Genomic DNA, 25,818 nt, shown 5'->3' with positions numbered 1-25,818 from the left:
CACGTTGGCAGCCTCTCGAAAATAACTGTCATTCCAAGTTCAGCTAAAATATATAACTCAACAAATAAATACGTATAAAGTTTATGAATAGAGGTAGCAAGGTGAGGCTTAACAGAGCAAAGAGTGACAACCTTGCCATGAAAAATACTATAAAACACTCTTCAGAAGGTTGTTGCTTATGTTATTACTTTACAGTAAATGGAGAAGCTTTGATCCATTTCTCATGATCCATGATTTCCCATTTCTCTGCCGGGAGGTTTTGAGTAGCCGACCCCTTGCAAATTTTCTTGAAAAAAAAAAAAAAAAAAACAAAATATAAAAGCTTCACTCACGTCTGTCACTGGTTTATCCCAGGCAATGTGTGGGCAAGTGGTTCAGCGTCCTGATAAAAAACATGAAGTGCCTCACGCACATCTTCCCTTCTTTTTTTTCTAGAAGTGTTCTTTATGGTTTTGAATGGGAAGCCCTCAGATATGTGATTGCATAATTTTTGCTGATTGTGTGCGAGCGTGAAAGATGAGAACAGATAGCCAAAAGGAGAGAGGGAGATACTTCCCATTGGACCCTATGTTTAATGCGTCTGGATACGGATGTTGACAGGTGTTGGGGGGCGGTGGGAGGGGGGGCTCTGCAAGAGAATGAGATGCTGACTGAGGAGGAGACAAGAGTCGGTTGTTCTATACCTTTGGGTTGTGTTTTATCAAGGCTCCTCCCGACATTACCCTCAGAGTGGAGAGAAGACACTGGAGCCTGTTTTATGGACAGTTGTTTGTGACACCGGGTGGCTCTCATTTTCGGGGCTCTACTATGGGCAGGAGAGTAAATGTTGGTGCTTTCATCGTTCCTCCTCCCTCTTTCCCCTCCACACCGCACCCCCCACCCCAGCTCCTGCTATCTGCCATGCATATATTTCATTTGGCATTTAAGTGCACGGTTCTTAAAACTGCTGACGAATAATCTCCCTTTCACATTTTGCTGGCACTGTGGTCTCACTGTAAATGCTCTCTGCATGTTCTTGGGAAGTTGCATAATTGCAGGCACTCTCGTTTGCTGTGCAATATGCTTGGTGACTAATGGCCTAATCAGGACTTGGAAAATACATAAACAGTTCAACAGAAGCAATTGATTCACTGAGCTCTTTTCATCCAGACAAGGGTGAGCTAATGGGAGTTAGGAAGACGGAGGTGTGCACAAACCCCGTGCATTATTGCTCATTGATGCCGTGTGTCCCTTTTCATATGCATGAGCCTGCGATGCCAAGCGGTCGGCCTAATTGGCTCTTACGTGGTATTCCCTGATGCGGATGTTACGGGTGTTACCACTTTTTTCCCTTTTCTCTAAATACTCCTGAGTGTGACAGCTTTGGAGAGGCAGTGTCATCTCGTGTGTCCCCCGTGGCGGCATTCTGGCCCTGGTTTCTTCGGATAGAGTCTCAGCTGGAGACTACAAGTGGGACTGCGTGGCTGACCTCGGTATATTGCTGTCGACACGGGTTCTGGGTTCTTGACCTTTCGTCTTCAGCAGCACTTTTTCCTTCCAAAATGTCCAGCAGAGGGCTCGGAGGTAGAGACTCGTAGCATGGACAGAGTATCCCAAAGAGCCCCCCCCGCCCCGGGGTGTCTCTTTGGACCACTGTCCAGTGGAGGAGTGATAGCAGTCATCACTGTCATGCTAGGAATGTATTAGCTCCTAAATCCAGCATCTCTTCCACACCCAGTCTTTTCCCATACCATGTTCTCAGTCTCTTAGCTTGATCGCTGATGTACTTCTCAGTTTTTGATGACATCACTGAATCTCTAGAAGCTAGCCTCTCATTGACGAGGAATAATTGAAAGCATCCTAAAAGAAATAATTAATGATGTGTTTTCTCAAAGAAGACACATGCCAGTTCATTCATAAAGGAAAAAAACAGAGTTCTTTGACACATTCCACATCCCACATTCATGGTAATGTTTGGACTTCTTTCTGGCTGTTTAGGGTTATAGGGCCACCAGGCATCTTTATGAAGAATAGTGAATGGCCAGTCCTCGGTGTTATTTGTTTCACTTTTAAGTTTTAAGTTGCTGGAGCATGAGACACTAACTGGTGTCCCATGCCTGCTGGGACCCTGTCATCCTTCCCTCCTCCTCTTGGGTGACATGCCCTCGCCCCCGTGTTGGAGCTGTGGTGGGCCTTTTCTTCCTTGGAGGATCTGGTGAATGTACTACACATCTTGCCATTTGTATCGTAACTTGTTAGCTCTCCTGGAGGAAGGTGTGATCTGGAAAAGCAGGGTGGCTGAGAATTTCTTCCAGAGCTCAGCGCACTGTGGGTTAGGAAGTGAAAAGAAAAGGAAGGGGATACACAGAGATGTTTGGGGGGCTAATGGGCCTTTCCGGGGCTCTTGAAAGCAATAGATGTTAAGGTCACCACCTTGACCCAAGGCTGCCTGCAGCTCTCCTCCCGGGCCCTCCATTCCACCCATTTCTAGTGAGTAATGGGGTGTTCTGCACCCAAAGCTGGGGTGCAGAACAAGGAGGCAGGACAGCGTCCCCCCGTACTTATTTAAATTCTACATATTTTGTCAGAGTCTTACTACCTGATTTATTTTTAACCTTTTTTACACAGCAACCAGATTACGAATTTTTTAAAGAAATTGTTTCTAAAGTTACTCTTGATACTGCTGCATTAGGAACCTAAGATATGAAGCCACAATTCCTTTAACTACAACAATCATAAGTGTATTAATATGCATTAAGGTTAAAGAAGCTTAATATTAAAACAGAATGGAGCAAAATCTGCCCGAAAGCACTAATGCTTTACCATCCTTCATCTAATCTCTGAATTTAATTGCAGAGATGGATTGTTTATTTTCAAGAGGGGGTGGTTAGATGTTCAGACGTTGATGTGTGGACCTCAAGTGAGTTCTTGAGGTCCACAAGAAGGTCTTGAGCATCAAGTGATGCTTCCTGCCATCTAACTCAGTAGCTCCGGGACTCTAGTACACGTGAAAGTTCCCGTAAAAAGTTGTATGGCCAAAATCATGTTTGCAGCATCTTAGGGGCAAGTTAAGGGATTTTCAGAGTCAATTTGGATTACATATGACTTTCGCTTAACTTTGGAACTTAACCGCCCATGTAAAAATGGTACTCTACTGTTTTTTCCTCCCTTTGTCCCTACTTTTCATCTTTTCCTTTCCTACTCCCCTCTCTTCCTTTTGGTGGATTAAATCCCACAGATTTTGTGTGTGTGTGTGTGTGTGTGAAATTGAAAGATTGGTGGATACTTATATTCAAAGCAGAAAATGACTAGTATACTGAATATTCAGATCTCTTAGAAAAAAATAGTACAAATATTCTGTAAAAGTCTGTCTAAACTCCCCACTCTGTGTTCCTCCATGGCTTTCTGTCTTTGGTTTCTCAGTTTTAGCTGGAAAGGAGTACCAGCCAAAAGACAGCCAGGTTCTCTGTGCAGCTAAGTATCTAACCAGCTATAGATAAGAAATTAACATTTTGACTTAAGAGCCACCTTTTAATATAAGATAGAATGGAAGTGATAATAACTAATGGGGAGTAAGTAGAAAATTACATTGTTAATATGAATTTGAAAATAAGATTTTCCAAAACAACCCGAGGATATTTGGGAGTTGGTTAAGACCTCTGTGATACAAACATATACATTTTCTCAAAATCAGAAGAAATTAAACCAAACACCCAAGAAGCCAGATTACAAAGAAGTATGGCAAGTAAGAGATACATCAAACGTTATTGCCAGAATTAGAAAAATGGACAAGCAAACAGCGTTTTGGTTCAAGCGGCAGGTCTGTTTAGGCAGATAGCATGGATGGGTAAAAGTTGCAAGAAAGGGACACCTGGGTGGCTCAGTGGTTGAGCATCTGTCTTTGGCTCAGGTCGTAATCCCAGAGTCCTGGGATCGAGTCCCACATTGGCCCCTCTGCCTACGTCTCTGCTTCTCTGTGTGTGTCTCTCATGTATAAATAAGTAAAATCTTAAAAAACAAGTTGCAAGAAAAAAAATCTCGTCATGCACCAAACACGGTCTGATGACCATTCAATTTTTTTTTAAGTTTTATTTATTGAAGTCATCATCTCTCCACCTAACTAGGGGCTCGAACTCACAACCCTGCGATCCAGAGGCACATGCTCTTCCAACTGAGCCAGCCAGGCTCCCTGACAACCATTGAATTTCTTAAAATTTCACAGAAATTTTAAGGGCACAGTAAATGCGGAAAACAGGTCGTGATGACGGATGAAAATAGAATGAGTGAAGAGCAGTACTAGAAGATAAACAATTATATCCGAGTTGCTACCAGTTGTCTTTTGCTCCCTTTCACACTTACCCATCCAGAGAGAAACAAATGTAGGTGAACATTTTAGCTGCTTCAAAGGACAAGTGTTTGTGTTGAATTTAACTGAGTTGTAAACCTCAAGAAACTACAGTGCACAGGACCACCTTCACTGGTGTGAGTGAAGCAGGATACAAGTAAAATGGGCCAAATAAACAAAATTTGGAGAAAAATCCTACTATAGAGGGCATTTAAAAATAGAAGACTCCTCCTCCCCACCCCATACTTCATGGATACCTGTGTTCCAACTTGGTGCCATCTCCCTGCAAAGTTCACTGCCTGTCACTTCCCAGCACTCACCACATGCCTCTTGATTCACACCTCATTGTGTTTGTTTACATATCTGCCTCCCCAACTCAGGGTGGAAAGCTTCTTTAAGGAGGAGGACAAACGCTGATTCCTTTTTACATTTCCCGTGGTGCTTTGCTCACGGCAGCCACTCAGACATTAGTCATCGATTTTTTTTTTAAACCCGCTAGCTAGTAAGTGAAAATAAAATAAACTAGCAAAATGACACCTACACTCCTACACCTACAAAATATTGTAGATGGGGCTTGAACAGAGGATGAAATTGGCCATGATATTCCAGCTACCGTGATGGAATCATTGATGCTGGTGTACAACTTTTCTTCGTCAGCTGAATGTTCCAGAAATAGAGGCCAATGGCATAGCTAAGTTTGTCAGGGAGATGTTTCCAACCCAGAAGAATCATAGTGAGGTTCTTTTGTCACCATGAGTGATCCACAATAGAAAATACAATTTGTGAGTTGGGAATCAGGGTAAGAAAGCCAAATTGATACTCTTTTTGTAGAAAAAAATATCCATTCTTCCACCTGTGCTGTTTTCCTCTTATAACCTTGGCTCATTTTTTGGTGCTATTATCCCACCACTGGATGAACGGTGTGGGGACCATGTTTTATTCATATGTATTTTGGGGTCTAGCACAAAGTAGGCACTCAGCAACTGTTGCATGAAGAAATAAGATGTTTCAATTTCCCTAACAGCTAAAAGGATATATAAACCAGTGCTAAGATCAACAAGAAGTTGGTTTCATATGCTGGTAATTGTGGGCTTGGAAATAAGGAGCTACTTTATACATTATTTTTATAGAAGTGTGTCGTATACCTGAGTAACTTTCAAAGTAGAAATTTATAGTTGTGGGATATTAAATCTGGCAGGGACTTAAAACCTGTAGCTCAATCCACTTAAGAGCATTCCCCTGCTCTTCTCAACTAGCCATATAAAAGCCGGGAGTGTGGGCTAGTAAATAATCTTTTCAGAATCTTAGCTTTGTATATGTTTTCAGCGGATTGCAAACTCACTCACCCTTGCTGTTTTATTACTACTGTGGTGGAGTCATTACTGGCCTGATGTGAGTAGCTGGGTTGGAGACAGAGGCTCAGTCTTAACCTGTCTTGAAGTTTTCATTCATAATCCAGCCCTTTGGAATTTGTTATTTTTGCATATTAGAGACAATGCCTGGTGATGTCCAAGTTCTTTCTCCCTGTTCTTACCTCATCCTCCTCATTCCCCACAGTGTGCTATATCCCAGTTTTTAAAAAAAATATTTTATTTATTTATTCATGAGAGATACACAGGGAGAGGCAGAGGCAGAGGCAGAGGGAGAAGCAGGTTCCCTGTAGGGAGCCAGATGCGGGACTCGATCCCAGGACCCCGGGGACCATGCCCTGAGTGGCCGATGCTCAACCACTGAGCCAGCCAGGTTCCCCTACCCTAGTTTTAAATATCATATAATGTTTATCCCCACTACCCCCTGAAACTTCTTACTCTGTCCCCTCCCTCCTCCTGTGTACTGCTTGTCATGAATGCTTGGATTTCACATCTTTGAAATGAGTTGACAGTGTATCTGTGGCTACCAGTGTTGACTGCCATGAGGCAGTATCATTACAAAAAAGTAGGAGTAGAATCCATAATGAGTATGGTGTTTAGTTTAGGACCTTGACTCTTAGATCTTCAGAGTCACATGATCTTATATTCAGGCTTTATAAGAATATTGTGTAGTTGGAGAAAGGCCTCTGAGAGAAAAACGTGAAATTCTAAAGTCTTAGGATTGGCATGGCAGTCGTTGATGGAGGATCAGTCTACAAAGACTGTGGTTAACTGATCCGTTAAAGAGTCCTTGGTCACTGGTAGGCACCAGGGGTGTGTATATGCTAACATTCCTGGAAGGACATTCTGTAAAGTCACTGCAGCTCCGGGAGCCACCTCCGTGGAGACCTCACGGGGCTCAGAGTGGCTGTGGCCATCACTCAGACTAAGTGTGATCCTGTGAATTTCACGTCCCATCTCGGAAACGGTAGTTTTGTTTCGGATTCCAGAAAGAACAGGACCTGTGTTTCCCATTTACTGTTTTGTTATTTTGAAACCCAGAGGGAAGTCTGAGCAGGATTAAGAATTGCGTAAAACAGGATCTTTTAACGCCTTTGTTTAAGTCCTTTTCTTAGAGAGAACTTACCGAGGACCTAATTTCCAGACAGTGGCTGTTTCCCAAGATCTGATTCCAGAACATCTGTTCTGTCATCCATCAGGCTTTCGGTCATCTCCAATTTGATTTATGCAGTGTATTAGACCTTCTGATGGAAGAGACTTTTATTAATGATGTTTAGGTAACAAAGTTGCAGAAGGCTTTAGAAAGTTGCTTGTAACAGTCAAACAGTGAGCTTTGGCTTAGTTCGCCTCTGTAGCAGGAGAATGGATTGTGAGCTCATTGGCAGGGTTGGGTTGTGGGTCATTGTGGAACAGCCATGTTTCCGTTGCCTGTGGCTGGGAATAAGTGTAGCTGGGCCATTAAAAAAGCCTGTGGTTGAGTTTTGAGTTGGAGCTGTTTTAAAATGCCAAACAGACGGAATTCAGGGGAAACTAGTTTGAATGAGACCAGCTATGATGTAAGAGTATATACACACACATGCTGGAGGCTTCTCCCTCCTTCAGGGGGAACTGATGGAGAGAGCAGTGGAGTGCTAGGTGAATGGACATATGCCTCATGGAACCCAGTGGAACCCAGCTGGGGGCCACCTCTCCCCCACTCGGAGGACATGTGACAATATCTCCTGCCATTATTGGTTGTCATAAGTGGGAGAGAGGGGTAGCGACCAGCATCTAGTGGGTAGAGGCCAGGGATACTGCTAAGTATCCTACTGTGCACAGAGCAGTCCCCACAACAATAGAATTATCTGGCCCCTAATGTCCATGGTGCTGGAGCTGAGAAACACTGGCATCCACCCTCTCCTCTTTGTGCTTTTATTTTTTTTTTAATTTTATTTATTTATTCATGAGAGACCCTCAGAGAGAGCCAAGAGAGATAGGCAGAGGGGGAAGCAGGCTCCCTGCAGGGAGCCCAGTACAGAACTCAATCCCAGGACCCTGGGATCACGACCTGAGCTGAAGGCAGATGCTCAACCACTGAGTCACCCAGGCATCCCCCCCTCCTCTTTGTTCTTTTCAAGGTGACTCATCAGTCTGTCATGGTGGATGGTGAGAAGCTAAGCCACAGGTGGTGAGTGAGAAGAGTAGGATGAGGGGAGAAGTGGACAGAGTCGGTGACAGTGTTGTTTGAATCTCTTTGGGTCATATCTTGGTTGCACCCCAGGGAATATTTGGGATTCTGTCTTTATGTTCATGGGAAGACCGAAAAATGTGTGTGTCACTGAGCCGTGACTTTTGTGTTAGAGACAACCTGTGTGTTTACCTTTCTTTTTTCTTCAGAGAACCTGCGTTCATATTTTCACTGCTGCCACAGCAAAGTAGCATAAATGTGCTGGCTTAAGACAACACGCATTTGTTGTCTTCCAGTTGTGTGTGTCAGAAATCCAGCCCGGGTCTCACCAGGCCAACATCAAAGTGTGTGTAGGGTTGCATCCATATGGAGTGAATCCATATCATAGCCTTTCCTGGTTCCCAGAGGCCACTTGTATTCTTGGCTTGTGGCCTTTTCTCCATCTTCAATGCCGGTGACACTGCATCTCCTGTAGTCACTGCTCACTTCACTTTATTCTTCTGCCTCCTTCTTCTGCTGCCCTGGGCCCACCCGTGTGATCCAGGATGTTCACTGCAAGGTTCTGAATTGTATCGCATTGTGGAATTCTTTTTTTTCTGTGGAAGGTAACATTCACAGGTTATGGGCATTAGGATGTGGACATTTTTGAAAGGAGGGCATTTCTCTGCCTGCTACAGAACCCAGTGCATTTGCCAGTACCACATTTTGCTAACTCAAGCTAGGTACATGCAAAAAGAGGTATTATAAGAATTGTTTGAAATAGAGTAGTCCCCCCCTGCCGCTCCCTTTATCCATGGTTTTCCATAGTTTCAGTTATTTGTGGTCAACCGCATTCCAGAAACAGATGATCCTACTTCTGGCATATAACCAGAAGGTCAGCGTTAGCCTAATGCTACATTGAAATGCCAACCCATTCACCTCACTTCATCTCATCACACAGGCCTTCTATCATCTCACCTGATCACAAGAAGAAGGGTGGATACAGTACCTTAAGATATTTTGAGAGGGAGACCACATCACATAACTCTTTTTTTTTTTAAAGATTTTATTTATTTATTCATGAGAAAGAGAGAGAGAGAGAGAGAGAGAGAGAGAGAGAGAGGCAGAGACACAAGCAGAGGGAGGAGCAGGCTCCATGCAGGGAGCCCTATGTGGGACTCGATCCCGGGTCTCCAGCATCACGCCCTGGGCTGAAGACGGCGCTAAACCACTGAGCCACCGGGCTGCCCACATAACTCTTATTTTATAGTATATGGTTAGAGTTCTGTTTTATTATTGTTTATTGTCATTACATTCTTACTCTGCCTGATTTATAAGTGAAACTTTATTAGAAGAGAGAGTTTAAGATGGCAGTATAGGAAGACCTCTTCCCATGGACATAAATTTACAGCTGCATATGGAATAATTTTTTGCTGAAAAGCACTTGAGAACTAGATGAACAGCACCTCTGCAACAAAACACAAAAGAGACACACAGAGGTGAAAAGAGGCAGAGACACAACCTCAGCTGGGACTCCAACCTGAACACAGTGACCATACAAGCTAGAAGGACCCCAAAATTGTGAACACTCCCTTGAGGACTGAAGGGATTGTGCCCCACATCAGGCATCCTGACCTTGGGGGCTGGCTCCAGAGAAACAAGCCCCTGAAGCTTCAGGTTTTGAAAATCCTGGGGATTAAAACCAGGAAAATTATAGAACTACAAGGAGTGGAGATCCTGTTCCTTAAGGGCTCATATGCAAACCCACTTGCCCTGAGATCTAGCACAAAATTAAAAGGTTGAAAAACACCTAGACCGTAAGTGAAAGAGACTCAGTTACTAATGTTAAAGTTGCTGCTGCTGCAGGGACTTTATCTGAGGGATGGAAATGCTGGTGGACAACATTTTTGCAATCTCATTCTAACTTGCTGGTGAAGGAGCCAACAGGTACCGTTTTTGGCACCCTTCCTCTAGCCTGCTAGAACTGGAGGGTGTGCTCTGCCCACACTGCAACATAACCAAGCTGGGTGAGTGCCCCATGCTGCGCCTACCACATGCAGCACAGGGGCTGCACCAGGGCTAGGCTCACACCCTGAGCTCCACCCAACCTGTAGAGCTGCTGAGCCAAAACCGGTGGGATAAGTGCCCAAGCTCTGCCATCTCCACGCAGTGGATGAGCCACAATAGAGCTGGCGAGCACTCTGAGCCCCACTTTCTCTTCATAGCAGCCAAGCCATAATAGGTCTGGATGGCCGCTTGGAGTCTGGCCCACCCAGTCCAGAGACAACTGGACAGGCAAATGGCTTGACCCCCAAACTGCCTGCACAGTGGCTCAGCCGCAGTTGGGCCAGGTGAATGCCCCAAGTGCTGCCCTCCCAATGCAGTGGGTTGGCTATAGTTGATCTGGCAAGGGCCCAAGCTCCACCCTCCCCATGCAGCACCCATCCCACTATCATAGTCAGTGGGCACATGCAGTATACATAAAGGATGACTATTGAGCACCTGGCTCTGGTAGCCAGGGAAAATTGAGCTTGTGGGCTACATGGAACAGCCACTACACAAGACCACTCCAAAACTGAAGGAGGGAGTCATTTCTCCTAATACACACACACACACACACACACACACACATGCAAAATGAGGAGACAGAGGACTATGTTCCCATCCAAATAACAAGGCAAAGCCCTAGAAAAAGACCTTAACTAAAGTAAGCACTCTACCTGATAAAGTAATGATCATAAAGATGCTCGCTGATCTCAGAAGAAGAATGGATGAACACAACAAGAACTTCAACAAAGAGAAAACATAAGCAGGTCAAACTGAACTGAAAAATACATTTGAGTGTTCAGCAATAGAATGGATGAACTAGAGGTATGGATCAGCAAGCTAGAATACAAAGTAAGGGAAAATACCCAGGTAGCGTAGTAAAATGAAAAAATTAAAGGAAAGGATATCTTAAGGGGTTTCTGGGACATGAGCAAATGGAATAACATTTACATTATAGGAGCCCCAAAAGGAGAAGAAAGAGGGAAAGATCCAGAAAAATTATTGAAGAAATAATGGCTGAAAACTTCCCTAATATGGGGAAGGAAACAGACATGTAGGTCCAGAGCCCAGAGAGTTCCAAATAGTTTGAACACAAAGAGAAACACAGCACAACACATCATAATTAAAATAGTAAAAGTTAAGAATAAAGAGACAACCTTAAAAACAGAATTAAAAGCAACATATTACATAACAAAGGAAACCCCATAAGGCTACCAGCAGATTTTTTAGCAGAAACTTTACAGGTCAGAAGAGAATGGTGTGACGTATTCTCAGTGCTAAAAGGGAAAAAAAAACTGCTAACCAAGAAGTCTCTAGCTGGTAGCATTAGCATTCAGAATTGAAGGAGAGATTAGGAGTTTTTAAGATAAGTGAAAGCTAAAGGAGTTCATCACTACTGAACTGGCCTTACAAGAAATGGTAAAGTGACTTCTCTGAGTTAAAAAGGCAAGGCAATAATTAATAATCAGTAATACAAAAACATACTACAGCAAAAATCTTATAGGAAAAGGTAAATAAAGAATAAAAGTAACAGATCAACTACTTATAACGTAACTATGAAGGGTAAAAGACAAAAGTAACAAAATTAATTAAAAATACAATAATAATTAAGGGATATAGAATAAAAATGTATAAAATGTGTCATAAAAGATATATCAAAGATATAAAATGTGGAGGGGGATAAAAATATAAAACTTTGGAATGTGTTCACACTTTATTTACTATCAACTGTTACATACATAAAATGTTCTATGTGGACATCACTGTAACCACAAAGAAAAAACTTTTTTTTAAGAGATTTTATTTATTCAGGAGAGACACAGAGAGAAAGGTAGAGACATAGGCAGAGGGAGAAGCAGGCTCCATGCAGGGGGCCCGATGTGGGACTGGATCCTGGGATTCCAGGAGCGTGCCCTGAGCTGAAGGCAAACGCTCAACCACTGAGCCACCCAGGAGTCCCCATAAAGGAAAAACTTATAGTAAATACACAAAAGAAAAAAAAAGAGAAAGGCATTTAAATGTAACACTAAAGAAAACAAAGCACAAGAGAAGGGAGAAAGAGAAGAAGAAAGGAACAGAATGACAAAAACAGCCAGAAAAGTTACCAAATGCCAGTAAGTACATACCTATCAGTAATTATGTTAAATATGAATGGGCTAAATTCTCCAATCAAACAACATTGTGTGGCTGAATGGATAATTAAAAAACAAAAACAAAACCAGGACCCTTCTATCTCCTGCTTATAAAAGACTCACTTCAAACGTAAAGACACTCAGACTGAAAGTGAAGGGATGAATACACCATGCAAAAGGAAATGAAAAGAAGGCTGTGGTAGTAATAGTTTTATCAGACAAAATAGGCTAAAACAAAGAGTATAGCAAAAGACAAAGAAGGGCATTACTTAATGATAAAGAGGTCAGTGTCAAACAAGAAGATAAAACATTTGTAAACTTTTATGCATAGGAGCATCTAAATATAATAAGCAAATATTAACAGAAATAATGGGAGAAATAGCAATACACTAATTGTAGGGGACTTTATTTTTTTTTTAAAGATTTTATTTATTTATTCATGATAGTCACAGAGAGAGAGAGAGAGAGAGGCAGAGACACAGGCAGAGGGAGAAGCGGGCTCCATGCACCGGGAGCCCGATGTGGGATTCGATCCCGGGTCTCCAGGATCGCGCCCTGGGCCAAAGGCAGGCGCCAAACCGCTGCGCCACCCAGGGATCCCTGTAGGGGACTTTAATACCCACTTACATTGATACACAGATCATCCAAACAGAAAATCTAAATAAAGAAACATTGACCTTGAATAATATATTATGCCAGCTGGATGCACTTACTAGATACATACAGAACATTCCATCCAAAAACAGCAGAATACAGATTCTTCTCAAGTGCACATGGAACATTCTCCAGGATAGAACACATGTTAGGCCACAAAATGAGTCTCAATAAATGTAAGAAGATTAAAATTATATAAGGTATCTTTTCTGACCACAACGTATGAAACTGGAAATTAATTATAAGAAAACTAGAAAAGAACACATGATTAACATCATGCTATTAAACAACCAATAGGTGAATGAAGAAATGAAAGAGGAAGTCAAAAAATATTTTAGACAAATGAAAATGGAAATAAAACCTTCCAAAATCTTCAAGGTGGTACAAAAACGTTTCTAAGAGCGACGTTCATAGCCATACAGACCTACCTAAAGGGATAAGAAAAATCTCAAATACACAATGTAACTTTACATTTAAAGAAATAGAAAGAGAACAAAGGATCATGTAACCATGACTAAATGGGATTTACTCCACGAATGCAAGGATGGTCTAACACCTACAAATCAATCAGTGTGATAGACCACATTTATAAAACATGGAATAAAAATCATACGATAACCTCAATAGATGTAGAAAAAGCATTTGACAAAATTCAGCATTGTTTCATGATAAAAACGGTCAATAAAGCAGGCATAGAGGGAATGTACCTCAACAAAATAAGGCCATATATGACAAACCCACAGCTAACATTATACTCAATAGTGAAAAGCTGAAAGCTTTTCTTCTAAGAATAGGAACAAAATGAGGATGCCTGCTTTGGCCATTTTTATTAAACATAGTATTAGAAGTCCTAGTCAACAGCAATGAGACAAGAGAAAGAAATAAAAAGCATCCAAGTTGAAAAGGAAGAAGTAAAATAGTGAGTAAAACTCACTATTTACAGATGACATGATACTGTACATAGAAAACCCTAAAGCCTCCACCAAAAAACTATTAGAACTAATACATGAATTCAGTAAAGTTGCAAGACACAAGATTAATATTCAGAAATCTGTTGCATTTCTATATTAATAGTGAACTACCAGAAAGAGGAATTAAGAAAACAACCCCACTTAGTTACATAAAAAAGAATAAAATACCTGATGAACACTGTATGTTACATGTAAGCAATGAATTGCTAAATTCTACTCCTGAAACCAATATTGCATTATATGTTAACTAACTAGAATTTAAATTAAAACTATAAAAGAAATTTTTAAAAATACCTAGAGATAAATTTAACCAAAGAGGTGCAAAAACTGTACTCTAAAAACTCTGAGGCACTGATGAAAGATATTGGAGATGACACAAAGAAATGGAAAAACACTCCATGCTTGTGGATTGGAAGGACAAATATTGCTACGATGTCTATACTACCCAAAGCAATCTACAGATTCAATACGGGTTCTATCAAAATACCAATGGCACTTTTCACAGAACGGGAACAAATAATCTTAAAATTAGTATGGAACCAAAAAAAACCTCAAGTAACCAAAGCCATCTTGAGAAAGAAGAACAAAGTGGAGGCATTATAATCCCTCTGATTTCAAACTGTACTGCAAAGCTATAGAAATCAAAACAGTGTGGTACTAGTGTGGTACTGGCACAAAAACAGACATATAGGCCGATGGAACAGAAGAGAGCCCAGAAATAAACCCCTGCTTATATGGTGAATTAATCTAGAACAAAGGAGGCAAGAACATATAATGGGGAAAAGACAGTTTCTTGAATAAATGGTATTGGGAAAACTGGACAGTTAATGCAAGAGAATGAAACTAGGCCACTATCCATGCCATATACAAGCTCGAATTGAATTAAAGACTTAACAATGTAAAACCTAAAATCATATAACTTCCTGAAGAAAGCATCGGCAGTAAACTCTTGGACTTTGGCCTTAACAATACTTTTTGGATCTGTCTTCTCAAGCAAGGGCAGCAAAAACAAAAATAGGCAAATGGGACTGCATCAAATAAAAGCCTTTGGCAAGTAAAGGAAATCATCAAGACAAAAAACAACCTATTAAATGAGAAGGTATTTGCAAATGATATAACTGATACGGGGTTGATATCCAAAATATATAAAGAAATCACATAGTTCAATAACAAAAAAGTAAACAACCTGATTAAAAAATGGGCAGAAGACTTAAATACATGTTTTTCCAAAGAAGACATAGAAATGGCCCACAGTCACATGAAAAGATGTTCAGCAGCACTCATCATCAGGGAAATGCAAATCAGAACCACAACAAGGTATCACTGTACACCTGTCAGTGTGGCTGTTACCAAAAACACAAGAAATAGCAAGTGATGACAAGGATGAGGAGAAAAGGAAACTCCCATGCAGTGTTGATGGGACTGTAAATTGGCGTATCCACCATGGGAAATATGATGGAGGTTCCTCAAAAAATGAAAAATAGGGATGCCTGGATGGCTCAGGCAGTTAAGCATCTGATCTTGATTTGGGCTCAGGTCATGTTCTTGGGGTCCTGGGAAGGAGCCCTGCCTCAGGCTCTACGGCATGGAGCCTGCTTAATATTCTCTCTCTCCCCCCAAAGAAAGGAAAAGAAGAGGAAAATAGAACTATAGGTTCTGGCAATTCCATTTCTGGGTATTTATCCAAAGAAAACAAAAACACTAATAAATAATATATATCCCCATATTCACTGCAACATTATTCATAATAGCCAAGATATGGAAACAACCTAAGTGCCCATCAATAGATGAATAGATAAAATACACACACACACACACACGCACACACACACACACACACACACACAGTGGGATATTATTCAGCCATAAAAAAGAATGGGGTCTTACTATTTGCGACAGCATGGATGGATGTAGAGGGTATTCTGCTAAGTGAAATAGAGGAAGACAAATACAGTATGATTTCACTTACTTATTTTTTCGCATGATTTCATTTATATATATGTGATATCTAAAAACCAAAAGGAACAAATAAAATAGAAATAGGCTCAGGTACAGAGAACAAACTGGTGGTTTCCCGAGGGGAGAGAAGGAGGGGGATGGGTGAAACAGGTGAAGGGGATTAAGAAATAGAAACTTACAGTTATAAAATAAATAAGTCACAGGTATGTAATTTACAGCATAGGGAATATAGTCAGTAATATTGTAGTAACTTTGTATTGCAACAGATGGTAACTAGACCTGTCCTGGTGATAATTTCCTAATGTAGAAAAATACTGCATCACAGTTTTGTATAACTGAAAGTAACATAATAGTATATGTTAATTATAATTCAATTAAAAATAAGCTTAGTCATAGATATGTATGTATGGGAAAGAACATAGTATATTTAGGGTTTGATACGGTCTGTGGTTTTAGGCATCTGCTGGGGGTCTAAGAACATATCTCCCATGGATAAGGAGGGACTACTGACATCCTCTTTTCAGTGATATAATTTCAGTGTTTTAGAAGCAATTTTCCTTTTAATCAATGTATAGTGACACAGAAAACACACAGAGGATGTTGAGAGGTAATTCTTTAAATTGGCAAAGACATATTACAATTATAGAGGAAAGGAGAGGGAAGCAGGTCGGGGAAGACAGTACAGGGCAAGGGGGTTGAAAACTTAAATATGCAGCCTGTCCTCACTTGGGGGTAAGGAGAGAGCTCATTGAAAATACAGATTCCTGGGCCCGAGGAGCCTGATGAAGTGGGTCACAGGCGGGTCCAGGGGTTGTACTTTTAGCGAGCCAGTCTCCTGTGATGCATTCAACAATAAAGGTTCTTAATTTTTTACACTTAGCTAAAAACTATAGTTTAAAATAGTTAAATAGCTATTTTAAATCAAATATATATTTGAACAACAGTGCAAAATGAAATCATTGCATAATATTGATGTTGGAGGACAGAATAAATATATTTATTATAGTATATTAAGTGTATTACAGTATATTAAGTTCTTGACATTCTGGTCACTTCAGTTATATTGGGGGACATGTGATTTGTTTTTGGCGGATCCAAATCCTTATTGTCTTAGACCATATTTATATTCAGAATACATAATGATTTTGACCCTTGGTTGTTCTCGTTAAGACTGTCACACTCTCTGTGTGATTGTGATTATCATGTTGATCTAAACACAGTTTTGGCTTACAAATATTTAAGGAGAACTATGACTCTTGGGAACATCGATGAGTCTCCAAGCCCTTTCTAAACCAGTTATAGCCAGGCTATCACTTGGAGTTTGTTGATTTGTGAATTTCTTAACACATATTAGTTGCTCCGAGTATGTTAGCTCAAGGGACAAACTGGTTGGTTTGATCCAGTCCTGGGACTTTGATTTTAGGAATGGAAATATGAGTTCAGAATGCCCATCCAGTGCGGAAGGCCACCCACCCTTCCCTGTGGAACCTTCCCTGAGACCCTTTCTTCCATAAAATGAGATTTCCCCCTCTGCAATTCCAAAGCTTATCTCTTGTTCTCTTGCTGTACCATGAAGAGGATGTGCCATTTGTGTATATATTGCCTTCCCGGAAGGAGTATGAACTTCCTGAGGGCATGATCCATATCCAGTATGTTTTTTTCTACTCCAGACAAGCGCCTAGCAGAAGTTCCTTACAAAGCACCATAAAAGAAGTGTGTGGATGACTTGATAACATCACTTGACAATGATGGCATCACCTTAGTTTTTCAGATATTGTGTTTCACTTGCTTTAGAAATTTAAAACGTGGTGACTTTTTGTCAAATCAGATTCAAGCATAGTTATTTACTAAGCTTTTTAGACGTATGATGTCACGATATCAAAAATTAGCTGGAGCGGATCTACTTGAATGAGGGGTGGTTTGTAATCTAGATGATCCGTTCCACATGTAAAATCCAAATGAAATGTAAAGTGGAGTTGTTGGCATGTGGTTATGGGGAGGAGAAGCAGTTGTTGTACATTACTTGGTGGAATTCATATTCATATCTTGTCAGTTTACAGTGAGCCAGAGATTTAAAATAACATTTGTTTCTGTTTTAGTAACTGCTTTAAAAAAATATCCCAGATCATTATGTTTTCATTTTCTTTAACTTGACTTCTGGTAGTGTTTTTAATATGTGGCCTTTCAAGCAGTAATGAAACGTATCAATGCAACTTGGCAGCGCCTAACAGGACATGCTTCTAGGATTATTCTTAATGATTAAAAGTCAAATTGAGTTTTGTTTTTTATTTTAAAAAAAAACAAAACAAAACACAAAACTGACCCAAAATATAGATGAGCCAAAAAACCCAGGGGGAAAAAATCTGTGAATGAAACATTGGTTCTTGGCCTTTTACGTATTCTTCACATCTATGTTCCTCAGATCTCTTCTCAATTGTACATTCTCAACAAAAGGGTAGGGGTGGTAGGGGTCACATGTGATTCACTGACGTGTTGCTCGCATTGCTCCTTTCTCTTCAGTGATAGTTTGAAGAGTATATTGTAGTTATCCAAGGCTTTCAGTTTGGGGAATGCAGTCACCAGATCTGTTTGGTGGCACTCTGGAGAGTTGGTTAGAGGACCAGGAGAGCAGTCGAAAATCTAGGTGGGCGGGCAAGAGAGGTGGGTGAGAGCAGAAGCAGTGGTGCCAGAGTGGTGGGAAGGGAAGGACTCTAGCAGTAGAACCAGAAAGTCGAATTGAAAGAATTGGGAACCAGCTCACTTGCGAAATAAGTGAGGGGAGGCAGAGTATTGAATCTGGAGTTTTGAGTTTCAGCCACTCTGTGATGTTGGGGTGCCAGGAATAGGCTTGATGGATCCCTAAAAGGGACCTCTGAATCTTTCTTACCATCCAGCATTACTTCACTTCTTTTTCCTTTTGAACCTGTAACCTACCCCTTCTTGGTTGGGCCATGGCTAGTGGCTCCTTCAGCTTCATTTGGGTGGTCTGAGATGACAGGTGCTCAGCGGTGTGTGCGGGCATCACCAATGTGAATGTGGAAGGAGACAAAAAGGAAATGTTAGTTGAGAGCAGTCTCAGTGTAATATGAAAGGCAGTTAAAAAAAAATTTGCCAGTCTAAGATTGCTCACTTCAGATTTCAAGAGCTCTGGGAGAACTGCTCACCAAGTTAAGAACATCAGCCCTTCACAAAATAATGGCAGTGATTCAGAGAACTTTCTTTTGTGGTACAGCACACAGAGAGGGTCTACGGAGACAGAAAAAGAGAACAGTGCTCCATGAACTATAATTACTTAAATCTTGCCATAAGTAAATATTTAAAGTATACTAAAATGGCAACATCAGGAAATATGACTAAAAAGTCAGCATGCAACACACCCTTTTCCCCACCTTTGTGGTTGTTGAAAATTTCCACCAAGAATGATAAAGAAGGTTAAGATCAGGGCTGTTAGGTTTCAGAGGAAGACCAAAATTTGCATGGTTCTGTGAATCCATTGATGATGCTCACAAATGGAAACGCAGTCTTTAAGTTAGATAGTCTGTCACAGTAATTAGAGATGAACCATTGCAGTAGCTTCCCATTCTTCTGTGCAGAATTTTGGCATGGAAAAAACAAAAAACCAAAACAGGCCTGCTCCTAACCATGTCACTTGCAAAATCACAAGCTTCCAATTTATTTGGTTGGTCTGAGAGAAAGGCGGTTTTGGAGAATGGAATGCCCTTGTAAGTTTGCCATAGTCTAGAAGAATTATTGGATATTGTTATTACATGATATTAGATCGTACCATTTTTTTTTAATTTTTAAAAAAGATTTAATTTATTTATTCATGAGACACACACACACACACACACACACACACACACACACACACAGAGGCAGAGACACAGGCAGAGGGAGAAGTAGGCTCCATCAGGGAGCCCGATGTGGGACTGGATCCCGGGACTCCAGGATCATGCCATAGGCCGAAGGCAGGCACTAAACTGCTGAGCCACCAGGGATCCCCTAGATCATACCATTTTTAGAAAATATTTTATTTATTTATTTATTTATTTATTTATTTATTTGAGCGGTGGGGAGAGAGTGCCTGTGAGTCTGGGGAGGAGCAGAGGAAGAGAGAGAATCAGACTCTGTGCTGAGTGTGGAGCCCGATGCGGGGCTCTATCCCAGAACCCTGAGATCATGACCTGAGCCGAAACCAAGACTTGGACACTCAACCAACTGAGCCACCCAGGCACCCCTAGGTCATACCATTTATACAAAGTATGTAGCATAATTTTTCCAAGAGTAATTATGGTGCTGAGAGAATGAGTTGGATTCTTCTGTGTCTCTAGTCTGTGGTGTAATACCCATTAAAAGGCTCCATGCCAGTTTAGGTATTCATGTTGCAAACAAATACACAGAACACTCCAATGGGACATGGAAGTGCACTCAGTAGACATCATTAAGAATGGCTGAGCACTTAGAAAGGGTAAGATACAGTCGGTGGATTTCTGGGAGTACTCCAGTTCCACCCCCACCCCCTTTTTTTGGCCAAGAGTTAGTATACTGACCTAACGGTCTACTCTGAGAATGTCACAAATAAACTGGCATGGAGTTTTCAGTGACCACCATTGATTATACTGTAGACTACTATTCTCTTTAAAAATATCTAAAATTTCTGGCTGAATTCCATTGCTAATTTTAGGACTGAAGAATCTTAGGACTGAAGAATCTAAAGATGTTTAAAAATAAAATTGACATAAAATTACACTCCTGTGTTCTTTAGTCTCCGCCCAATCAAGAAAAATACAAGCAAGCATGCTATGTTGTGTTTGGCACGTAGGAAGTGCTGTGAGCTTCTCCAGGAGCTCTTGAGAACATTCACCATCTACTTATAGCTGTAGAAGACGAGACTCATGAAGGAAAAGCTGCATTACCCCACATCAGGAAGTGGACAAGTAAGCCCATAGGGATGGGGTTTCCTGACTAAGGAGCTTCGAGCAAAGGGAGCAAGAGTAGTTCTGGAAGGACAGCTGTCTTGAGCTGGGTGTTGGAAAATGATTAACACTGATCTGGGAAGGTGTTCAGTATGGTTTTTAAAAAGATTTTATTTATTTATTCATGAGAGACACAGAGAGAGAGAGGGGTAGAGACACAGGCAGAGGTAGAAGCAGGTTCCATGCAGGGAGCCCAATGTGGGACTCGATCCCAGAACTCCAGGATCAAGCCCTGGCCTGAAGGCGGCACTAAACCGCTGAGCCACCCGGGCTGCCCGGTATTCAGTATGTTTTAAATGATTCTGAGGTATCAGAAGGAAGGCCATTGAGGTTAGAGAAATAATGGACACAGGTGTATAGTGACCCAGGGAAGCTAAGGGTTTAGAAACCCTTGAAAAAGAAGCAGAGTTGTAAGTCACATAGTTCAGGTTTGGTTCCAGACCACCATAATAAAGCAAGTATTGCCATAAAATGAATCACATGAATTTTGGGGCTCCCAGTATGTAACAAAAGTCATGTTTACACTATATTGTAGACTACTAAGTATGCAATAGCATAATGTCTTAAAAACAATATATATGTAGATGTATCTATCTATATCTATCTATCTATATATATAACTATATCTATCTATCTATCTATCATCTATCTATATATATATCTTAATTTAAAAATACTATCTTGCTAGGGCACCTGGGGATCTCAGTAGGTTAAGCCTCCAACTCTTGGTTTTGGCATAGATCATGATCTCAGGGTCCTGAGGTGAAGCCCTGAGCTCACCTGGGAGTCTGCTTCTCTGCTGGAGTTCCCTCTCTCCCTTTATCCCCCTCCTCCTCTTCCTGTCAGCTCTCTCTCTCTCTCAAATAAATAGATAACTCTTTAAAAAAATAGTCTTTGGACACCGAGGCTCCTTCCACAGTTTGGCTATAGTGGCCATTGCTGCTAGAAACATCAGGGTGCAGGTGTCCCGGCGTTTCATTGCATTTGTATCTTTGGGGTAAATCCCCAACAGTGCAATTGCTGGGTCGTAGGGCAGGTATATTTTTAACTGTTTGAGGAACCTCCACACAGTTTTCCAGAGTGGCTGCACCAGTTCACATTCCCACCAACAGTGTATGAGGGTTCCCTTTTCTCCGCATCCTCTCCAACATTTGTTGTTTCCTGCCTTGTTAATTTTCCCCATTCTCACTGGTGTGAGGTGGTATCTCATTGTAGTTTTGATTTGTATTTCCCTGGTGGTGGTAGAAGGGGAGGAGGGCGGGGGGTGGGAGTGAATGGGTGACGGGCACTGGGTGTTATTCTCTATGTTAGTAAATTGAACACCAATAAAAAATAAATAAATAAATAAATAAAAAAAAAGAAAAAAAAAGAAAAAAAAACAAAACAACAGAAAAAAAAATAAAAATAAAAAAAATAGTCTTGCTAAAAAATGCTAACCACCATCTGAGCTTTCAGTGAGTTGTAACCATTGGATCACTAATCACTGTAACAAACATAATAATAAAAAAATTTGAAATATTATGAGAATTTCCAAAAGGTGACACAGGGACATGAAGTGAGCAAATGCTGTGTTGGAGAAAGAGGGCTATACACTTGCTCTAGGCAGGGTCACCACAACCTTCAATTTGTTAAAAAAGAAAGAAAGAAAGAAAGAAAGAAGGAAGGAGAGGAGAGGGGAGGGGAGGGGAGGGGAGGGGAGGGGAGGGGAGGGGAGGAGAGGAGAGGAGAGGAGAGGAGAGGAGAGGAGAGGAGAGGAAGAAATACAGTATCTGATAAGCACTCTAAAGCACAGTGCAGGGCAACCCGGGTGGCTTAGTGGTTTAGTGCCTGCCTTCCGCCCAGGGCATGATCCTGGGGTCCCAGGATCGAGTCCTGCGTCGGGCTCCCTGCATGGAGCCTGTTTCTCCTCTGCCTGTGTCTCTGCATCTCTCTCTCTCTCTCATGAATAAATAAAGTCTTTAAAAAAATAATAAAGCACAGTGCAATAAAACAAGGTCTGCCTATGCTTTCTCCTTGCCTTATTGTGGTGCCTTAGAGATGACAGGCATTTTCCTAGTCCCTGTTTTGTGACTGTGCTTTCAGAGGAATAAAGAGGGGGATATGGACTGGTACGTTGGGTTTTATTTCCAGAACGTCGTTACGATTGCTCCATCCTCATGACTTTTTAAGAATCAGAAGATTGGGCTCATCTCATCCAGCCTATGTGACTTTTTTTTTTTTTCATTGAATATCGTGGATAGTCTGCTTTGGGAGGCAGAAGAATGTTCCCATTTTATGCACATTTATTAGTGTGGGCTCCAAACTAATTCATCGAGCAGCTACTCACTTTGAAATAGGAAAATGAAGACGATATTTCATTATTTCTTGGAATAATGGCCAGAGGAAGAATCTGGATTACTAAACTGTGAATTGGAAATGAGTTAAGATCCCTGGGTGGCGCAGCGGTTTGGCGCCCGCCTTTGGCCCAGGGCGCGATCCTGGAGACCCGGGATCGAATCCCACATCGGGCTCCCGGTGCATGGAGCCTGCTTCTCCCTCTGCCTATGTCTCTGCCTCTCTCTCTCTCTCTCTCACTGTGTGCCTATCATAAATAAATAAAAATAAAATTAAAAAAAAAAAAAAAAAAGGAAATGAGTTAAGAGAGAGTGTTTGGTGTCAGACAGTAGTTGGGAGTCCTGAATCCATCACTTAGTTACTTAGCACCTTGAGTGTGTTACTTAGCTCTAATCACCTCCATTTCTTCATTGATTAAAGGTAGAATAATGAAAGTGTCTACCTCATAGGGTGGTTATAAGACCAAAATGAGATAATGCAATTTGAGGGCTTAACACTCAAATATTAGGTATCGGGGCGCCTGGGTGGTTCAGTGGGTTGAGCATCTGACTCGATTTCAGCTCAGGTCATGGTCTCAGGGTCATGAGATGGAGCCCTGTGTCGGGCTCCATGCTCAGTGTGGAGTTTGCTTGAAATTCTCTCTCCCTCTCTCCCTGCCCCTTCCCCCTTAAAAACATCCCCCCACACACAAATATTAGTTATTATTATTATTGCTGCATGAATACGTGAACAACCAGATAGCCAGTGTTGTTTGATCATTGTTGATAAATAGTTGATGGTTTATGATTACATACATACTTTGTTAACTGATTTCATGAAACAGGACTTTCTGAATCTCATTCAGGATATTTAAAGAGTTTATCATCTTTGGTTAAAACAAATCCTTACTAGATTATTAAAACCTAGATTATTAAAAGAAAGCATTTGCTAAAGAAGTCTAAAGTGTACACCTTTCCCAGGTTCTTATCAAGATGTTTTCTTAATAGCGTGCCCTTTCTTCATGATTTATGTCATGGATATGGCCAGCCTACATGTTCACCAAACTACGTATCACAGAAAATTGAATTCAGAGGCTCATTTGAGAACTCAACTTTTTTTCTGTTAAGCCAGATTTTTTTAAAGATTTTATTATTTTATTTTATTTTATTATTTTTCAATTTTTTTTTTAAAGTAGGCTCCATGCCCCCTGTAGAGCCCAAGACAAGGCTTGAACTCACCACCCTGAGATTAAGATGTGAGCTGAAATCAAGAGTTAGGTGCTAAACCGACTGAGTCAACCACGTGACCCCCTGTTAAGCCAGATATTAAAGAAATATGCAAAAATTTAAATCAGTGTCACTCTTCACACTGAACTTTTTTGTTTTGAAGAATACAGTTGCTTTTTCATAAAGATATGCTATTTTATGTAATGTACAATGGGTATATTATTATTTACAGTAAATGAGTTAATTTTAACATATTTCAGTTTTTTTACAGTTTCAATTTTTAATACAATAAGTATTTTTCAGTATGATTTGCCTAATTAAAGACTCTTTGGGATCCTTACTACATTTTAGAGATGCAAAGGGGGAAGAAAAAGTCCAAGAACCACAGACCTTGTGAATTGTTTGCTAAGATGCATTTCGGTCAGTGCATGTCTACTGGTTGCTTATTTCTTTGGAAAAAGTGTTCTGTGGTCAAATGTATTTTGGGGTGAGCCGCATGCTGTTTTTCCTCTTTGAGATTTATAATACATATCAGATCACCAGAGTCCCTCAAAAGTGTTTCCCAAATGTATCCCAGTGTTTTTTGTCCTCATTTCATTTTTAGCATAACATGGTGTTTTGCCATGGAATATAGCATCCCACTGAACACACTGGCTAATGCACGGTATATGCTACCCTCTCCCAAAAACAAGAAGCAAGATTTATCAAGTACTTGCAGTTACATCTTGTACTTTACTTAGAAGAAGGTCCATGAAAGCTTACCAGTTAATTTGATTGACTCTTCTTTTTTAAAAAGGAAACCACTCATCCTTCATCATTTGATACTATTTTGCTCCTAATCATCAAAGCCGTCTTTACTCTGCAAACTCCTATGTTGGTGAAACTCTGTTTTAGACATTTTTGTGTGTTAATCAGCAGCATCTGCTGCTTGTGTCACAAGACAGGGTAATGTCATCCCCATACAAATCGTCCAAATTGCAGGTTAGTTCTGGCAGCCTTGGCACGAGGCCTGTCACTACTGTTTGGTATTTTTAAATGGCAAAAAATACCTGTGGTGATGCATCATATGCCTTTATAAAACACAGTCACTTCTTGTAACAGAAAGATTTATAAAAAAAAAAAAAAGAAAGAAAGAAAAAAGAGATTTATAAATGGCAGTGGGTTTTGTTGTATTTTTTTTTTAATGATTCTTTCTTTCCAGTTCTTTGGTTTCCATTGGTTGTGGGCATAACCTTAGTTAAAACAATAAAAGGATTCCATGGTGTGGATGAACATGTTCCTTAGTTAAAACAATAAAAGGATTCCATGGTATGGATGAACATGTTCCTGGCTACTGCTTGATGGGCATTCTTTTCCTAAAAAAATGAGGGTACAATAACCAGCAACAGTTTCCTTTCTGACAACAGTGCCATTCTAAATTTGTACTGAAGCACAGAAGTACAGAGATCACTTCTTTCACTTTCTGTATTTCACGTCTGTGTCAAGGAAAGAATGGAAAAGTCTTAATTTGTTTTAAATACTAAAGAGACAGTAGTTACTATACTTTATGTAGCTCAAATGCTTTTTTTATGTTTTGGTTTTACCAGTTCCTACTTAGAAACTTAATATTTTTTGGGGGGGTGCCTGAGGGGGCTCAGTCAGTTAAGCATCTGCCTTCAGCTCAGGTCATGATCTCAGGGTCCTGGGATTGAGCCCTGTGTC

At 40.8% G+C, this 25,818-nt stretch overlaps 1 protein-coding gene and 1 long non-coding RNA gene across 12 annotated transcripts in view; one reads left to right on the top strand and one right to left on the bottom strand.

Moving 5' to 3' along the window:
- The window catches only part of ATXN1 (ataxin 1), a 406,723-nt gene that overhangs the window by 74,408 nt on the left and 306,497 nt on the right, over positions 1-25,818 (top strand). The gene's annotated exons all lie outside the window — the stretch shown is intronic.
- Positions 17,848-25,818, bottom strand: part of LOC111094063 — a 30,375-nt gene continuing 22,404 nt past the window's right edge. Inside the window, exons 4-5 of the long non-coding RNA XR_005384356.1 lie at positions 18,537-18,848; positions 17,848-18,242 (exon numbers count right to left, since the gene is read on the bottom strand). This is a non-coding gene — a long non-coding RNA (uncharacterized LOC111094063). The remainder of the gene's footprint in view (positions 18,243-18,536; positions 18,849-25,818) is intronic.

The sequence above is a fragment of the Canis lupus genome, chromosome 35 (genome assembly GCF_011100685.1).
Source record: "Canis lupus familiaris isolate Mischka breed German Shepherd chromosome 35, alternate assembly UU_Cfam_GSD_1.0, whole genome shotgun sequence".
NCBI classification, from domain to species: Eukaryota; Metazoa; Chordata; class Mammalia; order Carnivora; family Canidae; genus Canis; species Canis lupus.
Note: the sequence above shows the minus strand (reverse complement) of the source record. Positions and strands in the feature narration are given on the sequence as shown.